Raw genomic sequence first — 18,734 nt, forward strand, 5'->3', positions numbered from 1 at the left:
AAAACCAGGGTAGGGTTGACAGTTATGGCCCCCATAACAGCCACAGAGGGAATGAGGCATATCTAAGTGACTGATTGTTATACATAAAAAAATCTTCAGCAATCATAGATTATTTGTCTGCAATTCCACTCTCATTTTTCACTAGTTATTGTTAGTGTTATTTGACATTCCATCCTCCAGTTTGCTGCGGTAATGGACTCAAGGCTGACAAACAAAGTGATGAAATACTGCTTATCTCAGCTTTATTTCTTCTCTGAATAAAACCCTGGTGGACAAAAACATCTTGGATAGAAAATGACTCACAGTACTGATGCAATTCATGATCGTTCAGCATCTCAGATCTCCTTAGCTGATCCTAGACCCAAAGTTATTTTCTGTATTCCAGCAATATTAAATTTGCTAATTAGCTCACTAATTTATCATATGCTTTGCTTATTGTGTTGAAAGAGGATTTCCTACTCTCCCAAGTGTAGGAGATTTTTAGATGTGTTCACATCTAAACTGTGAATCACAAAGGTTCCACAGGTGTTTATTGATATTTATTCATGCAAGTTTTTTGGTACAGGGACCAGACTGAGACTTGAGCCAGGATCTCCTGATACTGTGCCCTGTTAGTGTTTGTCCTGGGCTAAACCAGGATCTTCTCCATCTTACTGGACGAGGATGGCAGAGTTATCAAGTTCTGCTGCATAAACTAATGATGGAGATACTGACCTTTCTATTGTGTTATTGGGAGAGGGAGAAACTCTAATTCTGGCTGAACATTTGAGTAACATAGTCCAAGTAGAACAAGACACCATAATATTTTATTCTCTGGGAAGTTTTCTGAACTGTTATCAGTCAGAAGGTTTCTGCTGAAGAGGGGCCCCTTGTAAAAGAAAATCTGACAAGGTAGAGTGTTTATTCATTCAGTTGTCTTGTAAATAAACTGTCTTAAATTAAAAATTATAGGCTTTTACTATATATCTGGAATGTACCTAGCTAACTCCTTCTGCCATAATACATCCATGGTGTCTGAGCATTGAATAATGCTGTACATATAATTTATGTTGGTATGTCTTGGAGTTCACTTTGGTCCCAAATGATTAAGATATAAGAAGCTGAATGCTTACAAGCATTTAGCAGAAAATTGAAGAAATACCCTTCCAAACATTTTGATTCTTGTTTCTTATTTCTGTTTCTGAGTGGATTTTTTTAGGTGTTTGAATTTGTGTGAACTCCTGACCAATTTCATATGCCCTGTTTTGTGACTCCTTTGTCATATGTAGATCAATAGAGATCTGTGGACTGTGAGAATGCAGCCCCAACTTTGTTTGAAGAGGAGAAACTGTGCTATGCTGTAATGAAAGGGATTCCCTGAGATGCAGGAAAGGAATAACTTATTTTCCTTTGTCATTTTTGTATCTCTGTCTCTCTGAAGTATGTTTTAATTTGTTTTTATATGGATCAGAAAAATTCAAGAATTATGAACAGTTCTGTGAAACTGACATGACTTCTGAAAAGTTGGACAAGGTAACTAGAAAAAAAAATTGTAATGAAAAGATTGTTTATTCTTAATAGCTGAGGAGATTAGCATTTTTTTGTAATTCATTGAATTTATGGCTGATATGCCAGGGATAGAAGTGTAATAGAAACATCTTACTTCAGAGGATGACTGCATATTTTTTACTGTCTGTGTTTGCAATTTTTTTGATGTGTTGAAAGTTAAAAATTGCACAGTGCTCAGGCAAAAAACCAACTATATCTAGTTCTGAAAAGTTTCTGAAGAGTTTTTAATTTTTTTGAAGATTAGCATAGAGCTTGCTCCCAGCATTTACAGCTGCTTTAACTCAATTCTAGTTGACACAATGTGTACATTTACACCAGATAGTTTCTGCACTGGCAGTTCTTAAGAGATTTAGGATGCCTATTTTTATCCAGACAGAAATAAGCAGTGCAATTCTCTCCCCTTGTAATCATGCTATCATCTGGTGTCACCAACTGATATAAAATTTGTTTAATGTCAAAATGATTGACATTGCCCAGCCTTAAAGTCTATTCTGTTTGTTCTTTGTTACTTATAGCCAACTGCTGATTTTGGCTACTTATTAAGGTACCATTTATTTTCATCTGCATTAAACATATTCCAAAAACTCCCAAGAAAATTTTCTGTATTTTGATAGCTCCATTTGGGCATCATCAATTAGCAAAAGCTCTGATGAAACTGTTGGAAATACTGGCTACTTCAGTGCTGTAAATTCATCCATTACCTTTCCAGAGGTGAGAAATGCTTAAGCTTTTAGATATTAATTGATAAAATATGTCCTTAAGCTGGCAATCAAGTCTCTGCAGGCCCCCAGCCTCTTGTCAATACAAAATCTTCACTGTATTTAACAGGAGAATGCCTGCTTGAGGGTTGGTCAGGAAGGAGCAGCTGGGATACACAGAGCCTGCCCTGGGGTTTCTGACAAATTCCACAACTGAAGGACTGTGGGCAGGGAGGCAAAGGCTCGGCTGGAGACAAGTCCTACCTGCACTGGAGCAGCCTCTGATACAGCTGATGCTGGCTACCCCTTCTTATGGAGAATCTTCCACTTGTGGAATGACACAAATGGGCTGAGAGGGCTGCTTGGGGAGTGGGCAGGAAAGGGCACAGGAATGATCCACCCAAAAGGGTGCAGAAAAGTTCCAAACATCCCCAAAAATATGGATGTGCTAAAAAAGGTGTGTGTGGGGGGTGGAGGGGAGCAAAACTTAATGGGAAGCAAAAAAATATAGGTACATTTAAGATTGCAGAGGGCTTTTTTTCAGTTTGATGAGTTCCACAGAGGAAAACGAACAACAACAGTAATAGTGATAGTGATAGTGATAGTCATAGTGGTAATACTAATATACTGTTTGCATGGGCAAACATTTGAAAAAAAAAAAAAAGAGAATAAAAGAAGTTTTACTTAGTTACTTACACCCCTAGAGAGGTGTCAGACACACTCACAGCCGTTTTGTTCTCCCTAAATATAAACAATCCATTACTTACAGTACATGGTAAAGTGTGCTCTGCAGCCTTACTCTCAGTGATAGCTGTGCTAGTCTGGCTCCAAAGGCACTGGCACCTATTGGAAGCAAAATGCTGCTACAGACTGAGGGAAGAGGCATCCTCATACCACCACTGAAACCCCATGGCACAAAACATGCCTTAAAGGATGATAAGGAAAAGTTAATTTTCCACTAACTTTTCATATCAAGACCTACAAGCTGAATTTTCCACAGCAAATCTATCATTACTTTTTAATTTTATCCATACATGGAACAAGTTTAGAGCTGTCTCAGTCACTTTTTTTTATGTTTGTGGTATAAAGACCTCAAATCTAAAAAGAAGGGAAGTTTAGTTTGTAAGTAAGACTGTAATCTGTTTTTTCTAAATTTAGGAATTTCTAGCACTTGGTATGTAGCTTTAATTAAGAGCAACTAACCTCCACAAGACTGCTTCACCTAAAAAAGGAAGTTAATTAGTGTTTGGGAAAGAGTTGAAAGGAAAATCTAAGGATCCAGATTACCTTGAATCTGTCGTGGCTTTAAACCCAGATGGAGATGAAACACCACATGGCCTCTCACTCAACCCCTTCCTCTTCCCCCCAGCATGGTGGAATGGGGAAGAGAATTGAAGTAAAACTTTTATATTGAGATAAAAACAGTTTAATAATTGAAAATACAGTACATTGCAATAACAATAACAGTAAATAATAGTTATAATAAAAAGGAAAAATTGTTATGCACAATACAATTTCTCACCACCCATTGACTGATGCCAGACACCCTCCCCAAACCCAGATTGGCCCCCCCTGGGTAACTCCCCAGTTCATGTACTGGGTATGGCATTCCATGGTGTGGGGCATCCCTTTGGTCACTTTGGGTCACCTGTCCCAGCTGTGCTCCCTCCCAGTTTCTTTCATGTACTTCCTCACCTTCCTCACTGGCAGATCAGGAGAAAAGGAAAGGAACGGTCCTTGACTTAGGATAAACACACCATAGCAAAACCCCAAATTGTCAGTGTTTTATCAACACCCTTCTCATTCCAAATCCAAACCACAGCACTGGAACAGCTACTGGGAGGAAATGAACATTACCTGAGCTGAAACCAGGACAGAATCTCACCTGGTCTTTCTCAGTTATAGATCTGAACTCCCCCAGCTTGGATAAACTCTGATCCAGACTTTGGGTCTTGTGAAAGGATCATCTGTTCTTGCTTTTGGAAGAGAATTCTTGGTTTTCTTGGGCTTTAACTGCAAGGTGATTTATTTTAAGTCTATCTACTCATGTTCAAATCCTGTTTATTTCTCAATCCCTGCAAAATTCCGTGAGTTCAAGACTATGAGGAAGGTTCCCAAAGACCCTGAGATTCTTAAAATAAAAGGTTTCAATTTTCCATCTTGTTTCTGATCCCTTCAATTAAACTGCATTCATTGTAGCTTGGCAAACTTAATTGCACGCTTCAAAAAGAGAAGAAACAAAAATCAGAATAATGAAGAAAGATGAGGGTTTTTATTTAAATTGTATTTTTCAGAGGAAAAAAAAGAAAGAAAGAAAGAAAAGAGACAATAAGAAATGGAAAGCCAAGAAGACATAATTTTGATTGTACCTTTATCTTGCTATATTTTGGTGGGAAAATGAGGCCTTGTTAACTGGGCTGAAAGCAAAAGATTTGAAGGGAAGCTGGTTTTTAATTTAAATTTTATTTTATGATACCAAAAAAGAAATACAAAATGGCCAGAAATCTGTGGAATGAATACTTATCAATCCCATTTCTGACTCTATGTTTTTTCACTTGCAAGAATGGAATGTACCTAATAAAGCTGGAGCCAGTCCAAAACTAAAGAGATTGCCTCTTGTTTTCATATGTGAGACCTCTAATATCTTGGCTGCTCATTCCTAGTAAAAATCAGGGGACAGCAATCATTTCTCTTTCTATTACACATGCATGATTTACCTTAGGAAAGATAAGAGTGGGTGGGAGTTATTTTTATCTTCACATGGCAACAAAACCCCTTGCACCCACGCTGCCAATGCAATTTACAGAGGGTTAAAGGGATTTTGATGATTTTGATTCTTTGGGAAGGGTGGGAGTCTGTGAGGCAGAAATGCTTGAGAGATTAAGTAATCCTTACTTCTAATCAGAAGTATTTAGACCCTCCAGACCCTATAAAAGAACCAGCTAGAGAATTTGTTGCTATCTGTGAAGAACATTAGAAGAAGGGTATGAACTTGAAATGTGCACAGAGGAATACTAAAACTGCCTTTATACGGTGTGGTACTGGGTGTGGCCTGATGATTCCTCTGGAATGGTTGTTACAACCTGCTCTTGCCAGAGTATGAGTTGTGGCTGTGTCTGATCTTGACTCCAGCTGCAAGGAGAGGAAGTATAATAAGTCAGCAAAAGGCAGCTCAGATGTGTGTGATATGTTCAAAAGGCTGACAGCATGCTTCTGAGAGCACCCTTTTTATTGCCTGATATGTTTTTTTCTGGACTCTTAAAATAATTTTGCTTGGAAGATATCTCTGCAGATCCTCTAGCTTCACATCCCACTCAAAGCAGGATCAATTGCATGGTGGAAATCTGAGAGGTCATTTCCAGTATAAGGGATTTAAAGTACTGCTGAAAGTTTGAGTTGTTTAGGTTGTAATAATGCAGCATTTTGGGATTATTTTATTGGATTATGAGGTGTTGTTAGCAAGAGAGATGCTCAGCATTTACATATCTTGAATATGGACATCTAAAAATCCTGTGTAGCATTTTAGGGAAGGCTTCTGTTTTGACCCAGCTGACATGGTAATAGAGATGTAAAGGTAAGGGCAACAGCATAATCTTTCTTTTTCTGGCAAAACAAGGAGGCACATACTGACTGTTTTTCCAAATATTATCTTTTCTCGTGTTCCAAGGTTTTAATCTGGTCAAATGCACAAATGAACCCTACATTCAGAGACTCTGAATTCTGGTCTGCTAGGAATTTGCACATACAAGAAAATTAAAAACAAACAGACAATGGACTGGAGTAGTCTATTTTAGAACTTTGTTTTCGGGTAGGCTTGAATTCCAGTTTTAGAGAAGGATGAGAAAGGTGCTTTGTATGCTATTGAGTCAGCTTACCCTGTTTACACCTGAATTCAAAGAAATTACAAAATACAGTGCTTAAAAACATCACTTCAACACTTATTTTACCCATAGGTGCTCACAGAATGTCTAACTGTGACCTGACATGGGTGTAAAGGTCTAAGCACATGTGCTTGTGAGGAGGGAGAGGAAGCAACCTGGTCTAAGTGAAGCAAGAGGGAGACAAACCTGCAGGCTTTCAGTCCTTACATCTGAATGGACACTGAAATCCAGTGCCTGAACCCTGCTTTACTAACACAGAACATCCAAGGTTTGTTACAGCTTGAAGGACTTTGAATCCAAGCAATTGGTACAACCACTGGTGTCTGCTTGACACCCAGCATTGACCTTTCCCACCCTGCTGTGCTTTATCTGCCTGAGACATCAGCCTTTGTTTAACAGATGCTGCTCACAAATTGTGGTCAATGTGCAATGCCCTCCTGGCCCTGAGCTGCTGGAAGGCAGATTTCTCTCCATGGCTGGATTCCCATCTACCAGTTGGGTCTCCAGCAGCAGAGGGGACCTGTCTGGAGGGAGGAGAGGCTGAGTGGACAATGACAGTGTCCCAGCCAAGAACAAGTTGCACTCCAAACGTGAATGATCCATACGTGAAGATAGTCCAAAACACAGGCTGATGTAATCTTGCCTGTTTGGATATTTTTGGATAACATTAAAGTCATGGACAGAATTACTACGTAACAAAAAACAGATTTTGGTTTTTTCTTTTCCTAGAAATGCGTCATTTAGCTTCCTTAGAGGAATCTAGAATTACTTTCCTTGAAACATACTGACTGAAGCACATCTATTTCATGTGGTTTGCTTAACACATTCTGAGAGAAATACAATTAAATTTCATTAATAAGATCCTTCCACTTGCACACATGCCTTGATTCAGAAATTCGAAGTCAGTGAGCAGCTGTAGTCTTTATAGGGAGTTGCACAATATGTAGTAACTTTCTAAATTGTTCAAAAAGAAGGGTTATATTTTTCATTCCAGTGTCAACCTGCTTTCTGCATTATAGGTCTAATACACAGGATGAATAATTTTATTCTGCAAATAATTACATGCTGATTTATCCTACAAAGTATCTGTTGTCTCCATAAAGGAGAATTGAATCAAACAGGATCTCACGCCTCCTGTTATCCTTTACTGTAAATGTGGCACTAATTTTGCCTCCACTTGCCCTCAGTGCTGATTGTAAAGGGTAGCCTGTGCCATACTACTGTGGTAATAGTCATGAATATATCTGTGAAATGGCTAAAGCTGTGCCACTTGATGGGAAAGGAGAGAGGGCAGACACCAAGATAGCTGTAGAACATTCCTAGGGTGGTGCATGGGCCAGATACCAAGATGCAGCCAGAAGGGTGATGGTCAGGTGTGTGGGAAAACTGAAATTTTTGCTTGTGGGAAAATGTTTCCAAATCTTGGAGAACTTGGAAAGGCAGAGGTTTGTGTTTACCATAGGCAAATCTGTAGGTCATAGGCATACTGATGTTCTTCAGGCATTCCTCTCCTTTTCCATTTTTCTTTGCATCTCTTTCTTTGCTGCCTTTCTATTTAAACATTGACATATGTCAGAGACATCTTAAAGGTTAAAGCAGTCCATGCTGTACTTATTCCACCTGCCCAGTACTACTTGATATGTAAGATTTTCTGCCTCCAGCCCTGAATTTTTCGTCCACCAAATAACCCAGGGAGCAAGTGGATTCAGTGTATCTGAGCAGGAAGCTAAACAGAGGTCTTTGAATAAAACACTTTGAAACAATCAAACTGATCTGTATAACCAAGCACCCCCCTATAGGCAGGAAAACCACTGTAGCTTCATATAAACTCTAACTACTATTCACTTTATTTCCTTCCAGTTTGAACCCTGCAATCTTTTTAAGGTCTGATTTAATTGCTGGAAAGCAAACATAAGAGAAGTTATTCCACAAGATAAGGGCAGAAACACCAAAATTAGTGCAGAATGAGGTCTTATAAGCATAACAGCAACCGACAATTGGAAGCATTGTGTAGGAATATTAATCCCAAATTTCTGTTTTGAAGAATGTGCAGCAAGTTCAGTCGCTGTGTGGACCAGTCACTTAAGAGTTTGACTTGATGACCCTTGTAGATCCCTTCCATCTCCCTTCCTGCAATCTGGAAGTGTGACAAATATGGTTCTTAAAAACAACACTGTCAAGCTGGACTCAATGCAGTGTCACTCTCTCCTCAAGTCTCTCATATCAGCTTGGAAGACCATTTAAAAAAATTTTTAACATGCAACACTAATGAAATCAATGGCGTAAACAACCCAAAATTTTCTGTGGGACTTTGTCTTTATTAAAAACAAGGTCAATTAGAGTGATGAGTTTTTAATATGTTGCTATTTACCTTCATTTACAATGTCAAGGTCTGGGACTCTACTGGTCAATTAAATTTCATCTTCAAATATGCAGCATCAGATTTTATAGACTCATTAGAGGTTTAGGAGTAGGTGTTTGTTTGCGTAGGGTTTTCTTTCTTTTCCAAACTTCAGCAGATCCAAATTCTATTACCAGCAGCTCTCACAAAAGAAATTGTTGTTGCTTCGTTTGGAGCTGTGAGCCTTGGATGTGGTGGGTGAAGAAGGGCAAGGACTCAGATCTCACAATTGCATGGATCTGTAGTATTTCTAATTATCATATATATATATTATAAATATATATATATATCTTTAAGTTACTCCACTTTACACTGAAGCAATCAAATGCAAAATGTGATCCATGAACATCAATATAAGTTGGTCTATAAATAGTTAATTTTAAGCAAGTGCAAGGAACTATAGGTAGTGACAGTCTCCTGCTCTGTTCTGGATGATGGAAATCCCAGCTGGTAAATTTTTATATCTTATATACTCACTGTGTATATGTGTGTATGTAAGTCACTCGTATGATACATGTTAAACAGACATTTTACATATTATTTCCTCTGCTCTGGGACCTCCATCTGCTTTACAAACAATTTGCATTGCTACCTTTGATCACAGTGACATTAGACTCCTTCAAAGTTCTGCAAGGGGAAGCGTGAATTATTCTCCTCATTATGTCTGAGGGAGTGACTGGGAGATATTTGCTTTGCATTATACATAATGCCAGATGATCAATGCTACAAGACACAGCATGGGAGTAAGAACCAAAGTGTCCACCTTTATTCCCAGCTCAAAGCACTTGGGAGCTGTGAATCTGCTCTCCTCACTTCTCCTCCAATAACATCACAAGACTGACCTTTTGTATATCAGGTTGTTAATCATAGAGTTGTTTAAGTTAAAAAAGACCTTTAAGATCTTCAAGTCCTGCCATTAACTCAGCACTGCCAAGACCACCACTAAACCATGTCCTCTGGAGCCACATCTCACATCGACACCTACACATAATTACAGATCTTTAAAATACTTCTAGGAATGGTCCTTAGAGCAGTCTGTTCCAGGGCTTGAAAACCCTTGTGGTGAAGATTCTTTCCCTAATATCCACTGCAAACTGCAGTTCTGCTGACTCCCCTTCTTAATTCTCCAATAACTGAAAATTCCGTCATTTCATGATGTCTTTGCTCAAGACAGAGTCCAACCATTGCATCACCCACCATTCCTTCTGTGTTCACAAACAGCAGGTCCAGAGGGGCATATCCATGGGTTGCCTCCCTTGCCAACTGTGTCAGGAAATTCTCTTCCACACACTCCAGAAGCCTCCTGGACTGTTTGCTCCCTCCTATGTTGTATTTCCAGCAGACAGTGGCAAGCTGAAGTCCTCCATGAGAGCAAGAACCAGAGACTGGGAGACTTGTTGCTTGTAGAATATTACATCTGCCTCTTCATTCTGGTGAGGTGGCAGAATCCCACCGTGATCATCTCCATCAAGCTCTAGACAGACGAAATGGTCCCTAACATTCAGGGCTAACCCATTGCTCTCCTTCCTTGTCTGTCCAGTCTGAAGAGTTTATAGCCATCCATTGCAGCATTCCAGTTGTGTAAGTCATCCCAGCATGTTTCCCAGGTGGCAGCTATGTCACAGTTTCCTGCTGAACAATGGCTTCCAGCTCCTCCTGTGTGCTGCCTGTGCCACAGGCATCGGTATGGGTGCAGCTGGGCTATCGAGCCCAGCACCTTTTCTGGGGAAAGGCCATAATTTGTATGTGACTGTTCTCAGCTGCTTTGGTGTTTTCTAACATGGATAACCTTACTTCCTAATATATATTTAAGAAATAAAAGTCTGATTTTGGTTGACTTTGGCTTTTTTTTTTGAGCCTTGCATTTTCTGTCTTTCCTGCCTGACCCTGAGGTCTAGAAATTTTCTCTTTCTAAAAGAAAAAAAAAAGTCTTATTTAGTCACAAGATGCCGGGAGCTGGATTTTGTGCGAAAATATTAGTACACTGGTGATATAATCAGAAAACTCAACAGAGCTTCCAGCAGTGTAGAATTTCTCTCAGCTTTCCTCAGCTCTGGGTATGAATATTCAACTGCTCTGAGCCTGAAACCACGGGCACAAGGCTTTCTTCAGCTCTGCAGCACAAGGGCTGGAGCCCAGGGGTCAGCCTCCCCCTCTAACTTGAAGTTGCAATTAGCGAAAGCATGGGCTGTGGGATGGAATCCACCTGGAGAGAAAGACACCACAGTTGTACCCTTTCCACATTCATTTGCACAGCTGTTGAGGGCCAGTAACAGTGAGTTAGGGGCATTACCCAATGGCAGAAGATTGTATGCTATGAAACAAGAAGTATTTAATTACAAACCTTATTTTTGGCTAACTCTGACAGGCAGCTAAGCACCACAGAGCTGCTCACTTCCTGCTTCTGAACTGAAGTCCCACCAGGAAGGAGGAGAGAGAAAAGGAAAAGCAAGAAAACTTGGGGGTAAAGATAAAAAAAAAACAAACCCAAACCTAAAACAAACTAGTAAAAAACATACTTAAAAAGAAGAAATGGAAGAAGAAAGCAAACAAAACAAGTGATACAAGATGCCTAGAAAACTATCGAGCAAAACACAGGTAACTTCCCTAAACCTTATGGAATCTGCCTGATTATGTCCTCTCCCAACGTATTGTGCAGCCCCAATCTATTCACCAAGGGTGGGGAGCAGAGTAAGAAAGAGAAGACCCTGTTCAGCAACAGGCAAAACCCTGGTCCATTACTGGATTGTTTTGGTCATAAATCTAAATCACAGCACCATACAAGTTCCTATGAAGAAAATTGATTCCAACCTGGTTAGGACCAGTATAATCCACTGTCTTTGAAAACAAAAGATTAATCCAGGGCTGCTGTTAGGAAATGCTTGCAATGATTTCAATAGAATTTAGTACCTGCTCCTTATTCTTTTTCATTTGTATAGCTCCTCTGAGCTGCAGGAAACGACTTAAATAAAAGAAAAGGCAAAGTAACCCCTCATCCTCCTGGGACAAAATGTTCCTGCTGGTTTCCTACAACATTACTTCAAAGCAAGAATATCAGGAACAGCTACAGCATGAGTATGATGAACCACGGGTGTACTTAATGTTATTCAACAGAAAATGTGTCAGGAGAAAGTAATCCAGGAATATCAGTCACTGTTGTGCTGGGAACAATGAGTCAGAGCGGTGCTCAGTGCAATACCTCACCCTCTGAACACTTGCAGGGAGGCTGAAGAAGTGCACATGTCGCTCATTCTGCTTGCAGCCATAATTAAACATGAGCTGTTACTGTTGTTTTTCAGTGCCATTGGGTCATATTTCCCTGAAAATCCAGAGTCTTTGTCAGTGATGCTTGAATTTGGAGGGACATCTGTGTTTCCCATTGCTTGCCAAGGTAAGCATTGCATTGGCAGAGTCTTACCTTGATCTTTACTCAAGATAAGGCTGCCTCATTTGGGAGCAGGTGGGTCCTATTTTAGTTGTGTGGAGTCTTCTTCAGCAAGTCAGTTCCCAGGATCATTTTTTAAGCTCTTATTGAACGGTTCTAAAGGACAGAGGTGGGGTTGAGGAGATGTGTGAACAGTGTTTTGGATTTTATAAATGTGTGCTGAGCACATGTACGTGTATAGGATATCTACTGCATGATGTGAGGGCAATACTCACCATGGACCTTACACAAGCTGATCACAGACAATGCCAAGCTGGAAGGGACCCACAGGGATCCCTGAGTCCAACTCCTTGCCCAGTACAGAACCATAAAGAGTCACACCCTGTGCCTGAGAGCATTATTCAAATGCTTCTTGAACTGTCAGCCTTGGTGCTGTCACCACTTCCTTGAGGAGCCTGGGTGCCCAACCAACCTCTGGGTGAAGAAACTTTTTCTGATATTCAACCCAAACCTCCCCTGGCATAACTTCAGGGCATTCCCAGTTACAGAACTCACCCTTCCAGATTTCACTTATGCAAATGATGGCAAATTGCTGCAACAGAGAACAAAACCTCAAGCTCCTCTAGTTTGTTCCTTGCACTGCCTCATTAGCATAGAAACATTTCAGATGTGGTACTTTGTAGCCAAGACCTCTTAAAGCAGATTGAGGGATCCCCTTAGTGCTCATTTCCTCAAATCCTGGCACACCATCCCAGAACGCATCATGGCAAGCCTGCTGTTTTCCTTTTCCCAAGGTAGTTTAAAGCTCTGTCAAAGAACCCTGTTAGCCCCTGTGCTAGACCTTTTTCCCCTCTGAGAAATCCTGTGGAATTACTGATGAATGCCCATCAGGTGTCAGTAGACTGGCATTGAGTAGATCCTCCTATGGTCAATAACCTCAAAATTTTTCCACTGTCACCAACCTTGGAGCCATGCATTGACTTGATGCCTTTCTAGTCTGTAGAGTTTTCAGGATGTCCTTTATCCATGGCCCTGGGAGACAGAAGACTTCCCTATGAGATCCAGTCTGGGTATTGGACCCTCTGTTCCCCTTACGTGGGAATCTCCTATTACAACCACCCTTCTTTTCCTCTTAACAAAGGAGGTTTTGATGTGAGGTGCAGGTGGTGGTGATTTAGGGAGCTCCACGATCCCCGAAGGACCTTCAGCTACCTTATCAGTTGTCGGGTCTGCTGGTTCCAGAGCCTCACACCTGCTGCAAAAGGTACCAGCATTGCCAGGTTCTGAGGAGGAGGAGCCTTCTTCTTGGTATGTGCAGTGACCTGCTTCCAGCCTTTGTCTTTGAGATACTTTGGCTAACAGTCCTTTGACTAATTGCCCTGCAGGGTTCTGAGACCATGATAAAGACACTAAAGACATTTTTTTGCATGGCATTTTTTGAATCTCACTCTTTTTGATAACAATAAGCACAGATGAAAATAGCAATTATACCACAGAGAAACCTGTGTTTTAGAGTGTGTCCTCAAAAGGAGCAAACACAATTCAGGAGACTGAATTCCCCATAAGTGTCAGGAGGCTGCACTGACTGCATTTACACACACCTGTGCTCTGCCCATTCTTTATAGACTACAAACCCACAGCTAGGGACACTCACCAGAAACAGTCTTTTCAAGGATCTTCTCATAACAAAGAGAGAGAGATTATATTTATTGCTTTTCTTGGAAGAAAAGTGTTTCATTTACATATATAGTAAGGGATTGCTATGTCTTTCTCTAAAGAGCATAGACAACTTTTATGGTACTTAAAAGTCTTTCCTTTAGTAAACAGCTCCAGAAATATTAAACCCTTCAAGGGCTCTCACAGCAAGATTTCTCTTACCATGCAGGTAGAACAGGAGGTGCCAGAAGCAGATGTTGTGAAAGTTGTAGAGAAGAATCAGTGTTTAGTACAGAAGGTAGAAAAACACAGTGATGAGAATAAATGAAAATAAATTTGTCTCAACAAACATTTGTCAAGGAGCCTAATTTCTATGGTATGGACCAAAATTGCTGCTGACATTTTCTGTAATGAAGTTTCTTCTGATTTGCTCAGTCTCCATCTGCACTCTGACTCATCCACTTTATTCCTGGACTGGGCATGTAAGACAGACCTCCACATCCGCAGGACCCTGGCATCCTTCTGCAAAATGCTCCACTGAGAAAAGCCTGAGGCAGATGGGTACATACAGACCTGGGGCTGTCCATTTGCCACTGTATAAAATAAGGCCTTGACTGAGAAAAATCAGCTTCATATCCAGACCCTTCCTTCTGCCATTTTTCTTTTCCTAATATGAAGTGTTCATTAAACTTTTTTCTGAATTCTTAAAAGAGTGGTGGCATTACTTTTTTTTTTTTCCTGGCTGGATTTATAAGAATAAATACAGGTCAGCATAGCTCTATTCAAATCAGAGGAACTATCCCAATTTCCACCAAATGATGCAGATCTGGGGTTTAAAATGCATATTCAGAATGAAAGAGTCACGTAAAGAAAGTAGCTGTGGGTAATGAGGCAAGGATTTCAGCTAGAGATTTCAGAAGTGTATTGATGAGCCTTAGAGCCACATTTCTCATAGCTAGGGAAATAATATCTGTTCTGTTGCTTGCTTAATAAAATTATTCTCTGTTTCAGGAGAATTAGCAAGTCACAGTGCGTTTTGAAACTGCTGCATTGGTGTTTTGTAAGGTTGAAAAAGGATAACATGTTTGACACATATAGTGGTCCAACATGAGTGTTGTGTTTATCTTTGGACACACATTCTGTTACCTGTCCTTCTCTGCAGACAATCATTGACCCGTCAGTGTGAATAATTTGTTTTGCTCTGGAAAACATCAGCCCCTGCTAGGATTGACTAAGAGGAATTGTTGTTTCAGCAATAATCTCTGCTGATATGTTGTGCATTAAGCAATAAGCATCTGTTGAAATTGATTAATTGTTGAAGTGGAGATGAGATTTTAAGGCAATTTCAAATTCTGTTCATTGCACTCATATTTTTTTATTAACTATCCTTTGTTGTGCTGTTATGTACAAGATGAATAGAACTTTTTTTTATAAGGCTTCTCAGTGTCATACATTACCTTCTAAATGTTTGGGATGTTTGAAAATCCCAGATATGAGCAGCTCTTTTTCCAAGCCTTCACCAAGGAAGGAGAAAAGGATAACCTTGTCTTATAAAATCTATTTGTCTGTGGTTCCTTGTGTGACAGCAGACTCCTTTTTTCACTTTGATATATATAGGACAAAGAGAAGCACTAGAGCAGATCCGACCCAAGGTTGATGAAGGCCAGTCTTCTGCAGCTGGCAGCAGACAGCACCAGCTGCTTCAAAAGAGCAGGCAAGAAGTTTCACAGCTAGTGGCGATTTGGAAATTAACCTTTGAGACATTTTCTCCCTACTTCCATGGGTGGAAAATTCATTTTAGGGTTTGCTACTATAATTCTGTTCATTCTTGATATTGTAGAAAATCTTGGATCTCTCTGATTGCTGTGAAGTTCTTGGCTGTGATGGTATACTGTGCCAAAGACAGGTGAATTGAAATGGGTGTGAAACACCATGTCATTGTATCAGTATAAAATATGTCCCCTTCCAGTCTCAGCAAATCTATTATTTTTATAATAGTTTGTGTTATCTGTGCCTAATTAGTTGCAAATTTTGGGCCACAGTGGTTTGTTGTTTATTTACTGTTATCCCTGTCCCCTTTTTAGCTCTCAGGTCCTTCGAGTGCAAGTTCTTCAAAGCAGGCTGGTCTTTACACAGCTTTTATACAGCACTCAGTTCACTGTGAGCATCAGTTATTTGCAGAAGAAAGATATGCATCAAAGTCTAGGGGAACTGTACATTATTAACATATTCTGACTCTTATTTGACTAAATAGAAAACAAACAAAAAAGCCCCAAGAAAATCAACACCTCTGCAAATGAAATGTGTTAATGATGTCACTTGCTCACTGTGGATACCAAGGTACAGGGTCTTCTGATCCACCAAAAACTTGAGGTACCTGGAGGAGTTGTGAGGGTGGAGTATTTTGATAGACATATGTCTGTTTCAGGCCTCTGCTTCCTGCTTATCTGGGGTTTCTTGTATGTAATGTGAATGATCATTAAAATGATGGCATATTTAACTCTATGAGAGTGTTGTATGCTCTCAGAGTCCTTCCACTGAGACTCTTGGAGCTGCTCCTGTTTGCACTATGCAAGATGAGAATGCTGAAATGCTGTCTTGGCTGGGGAACATGAGCTACTTCCCTGCTGCTCCTTATGGCTGATCTCTGAACTGTCCAAATTTAAAGACTCTAAGAACACCTAAACTTGACATCAATTTATACTTTCACTCAGAGCCTTTCTAAGAATTCAACTTAAAGGGAACAAGTTTCACATTAAGACAAAACTGAGTTTATTATTTTTTTGTAGGAAATAAGGTAGGTTTGCAGCAGAGGCTGCATAGAAAACTGTATTTTTTTTTAACTCCTGATCAGCGGGAGTGGAGTTGGAAAGGTCTGTTGAGAGAGATGGAAAAGTTCAAGCTCAACATTAAGTGAAGGGTTTTACTCTTCTGGTTTACCACTTCTCTTTGTGAAGAGCTACATTTTGATTGTTCCATGGTGCTTTCTTCAGAATGGGTTTTGTGGGAAATCTAGAGTGGATGGAGCAAGCTATGGGTGACAATGCCCAACCTTTAAACCTGATGGAAGCTTAAATTCATATAGTGTGGCCATTATAAACTCAGTGCTCCACTCTTTATGCACCCAAAAAAATTACCTGACTGTCTCTAGAGTTCAGGAAGGAACCTGGGTCTTAAAGCAACTTCTTTTTATGCAGACACTCCTCACAGCAACTTTTACAGCACAGCTTGTCACTATGTTTAGTTTTCCTACAGTCCTAATTCTTGTGTGAATGTGGCTTGCACAATAAATACGTATCGTGTCTGTGTTTGTGGAGGGGAGGGATCTGTGTCTCATCATACTTGTGAATTTGTGTGTGAGATTATAGAGTCACATCAGGGCAATCATGTTCTAGCTGATCTTTAAAATCTTTAATAGGCTATATTAAAATTCAAGGTAAATCAATGCTAGCCTTTTCACTACAAGTAATCCAATGTGATATGAAGTAGGAGCACAGTCCTGTAGAAATGGAGTAACTGAGATTGTTTCCATTCATTGTTGGCAGCATGGCAGTGAGTTACACCAGCTGAAATCAGACTGGGTGACATATCTCATAGAAACATGGCAGTTCTGGCTTCAAAAAGTGGTGGGTTTTTCGTGTTTGTGCCATGCTTTCCTGTTTTCTGAGTGCTACTTTGTCAAACAACAGCCATTCCAGTGCTGGATTATCAAGTCTTCGTAGGTTTGTGCTAATCAGTATTTGTCAGAAAGCAACACATTTCTTTTCAGCCCAGGAAAATAATTCAATTGGGAAAAAAAAAAAAATCATTCTATTGCCGTAGTTTATCTGCATGATATATATCATCAGTGCACAGCAGTGGTATCTCAGGAGACCTCAAATGCAGAACCTGTACTAAGAAGGAAATATCAGAGCTAATTCTTCTTGTAAGTTGCTCTTAGTTTTTTCTGATTTCCATTCTCTGATGTAGGCAGTAGCCTTTATTTCCACATGCCTGTGGGCTCTACGTGTGCTGGTCTTGGTGGAGGTTCCTATGCTACAAGCACTTTCTGTTCAGGCAGAGACTTGTGCAAATCTTGGGCACCAGTCAGCCCTTCCAGCTCTTCACCAAAATAGGAATTGCAGATGGCAGCACAAGGAAGCATAGGTGGGGCCAGCACTCAAGAAGAGGGGAGATATTTTGCTGGTCATGAACATTTTCAAATTTTTGTATGATGACAGAGTTCTGTCCTCCAAATCTGCCTTTGAATGATTCAAGAAACAGATGCAACTTCAGATGAATTTGATGAGGGGATTAGAACCATTAAATTTCACAGAAAATATTTGCTTCATATTCCAGATTTTTCTAAGCCTGGAGGAACCAAAAAGATGCAAGTAGTGCTTTCAGAGAGGGGAAATGTTGTAGTGGTATTGATTAGGGAAATTTCTGTATCCCAGGCCTATTTAATTTCTCTTTGGCCTCTCTGTTTTATACTGTTAAGTCCTGTACAGTGCTTTATCAGTTTCCTTGGCAGAGCTCTCTCATTTATGGTTGTCTGACTGCTTCATTTTTATGCCCATATTGTGGGTTTATTCAATTGGAAAGTTGACTACAAGCCATCCAGGGAGGCTGTCAGCAGTAGAATATCACATTATTGAAGTGAACAGAAATTCAGCTTCTGTATATTTCAATGCTCTTTGCTGAACTAAACAGAAACATCCTGAGATATTTCCCAGAAGGCGACAATTTTTCACTTGGATATGGTCATGCTATCAACAGGCAACTGGCCATGGCTAAAATAATGCCCTCAGCATCGTATAAACTCACATAAAACAGGAGTTAAGGATGTGTGAAGCAGCTGCAATATGACACAGCTCAATGTAGTTTATACCCTAGGTCCAAATCTGGCTCTGCTCATGAAAGGGAACATCAGTGCAAATATTACGGAGAGATTTTGGGGATCTTGGATTAACCACGGGCTAAAGGTGTAACTAACAACAATTAATCCCAAACTGCACTCTAAAGTCTTATCCCATTTTCAAATTCTCCTTTGGACTTAAACTCCAAAAAGTCATTGCATCATAACTAAAACCATTTGTGTTTAGGCTTGGCTTTTGCCTACACATCTGAGCTGAACAAAGAGCTATAAAGCGTAACTGAAGCAGCGTCCCTCTTTCAGAATCATT

This window comes from Taeniopygia guttata, chromosome 2, assembly GCF_048771995.1.
Source record: "Taeniopygia guttata chromosome 2, bTaeGut7.mat, whole genome shotgun sequence".
In the NCBI taxonomy this organism is placed as follows: Eukaryota; Metazoa; Chordata; class Aves; order Passeriformes; family Estrildidae; genus Taeniopygia; species Taeniopygia guttata.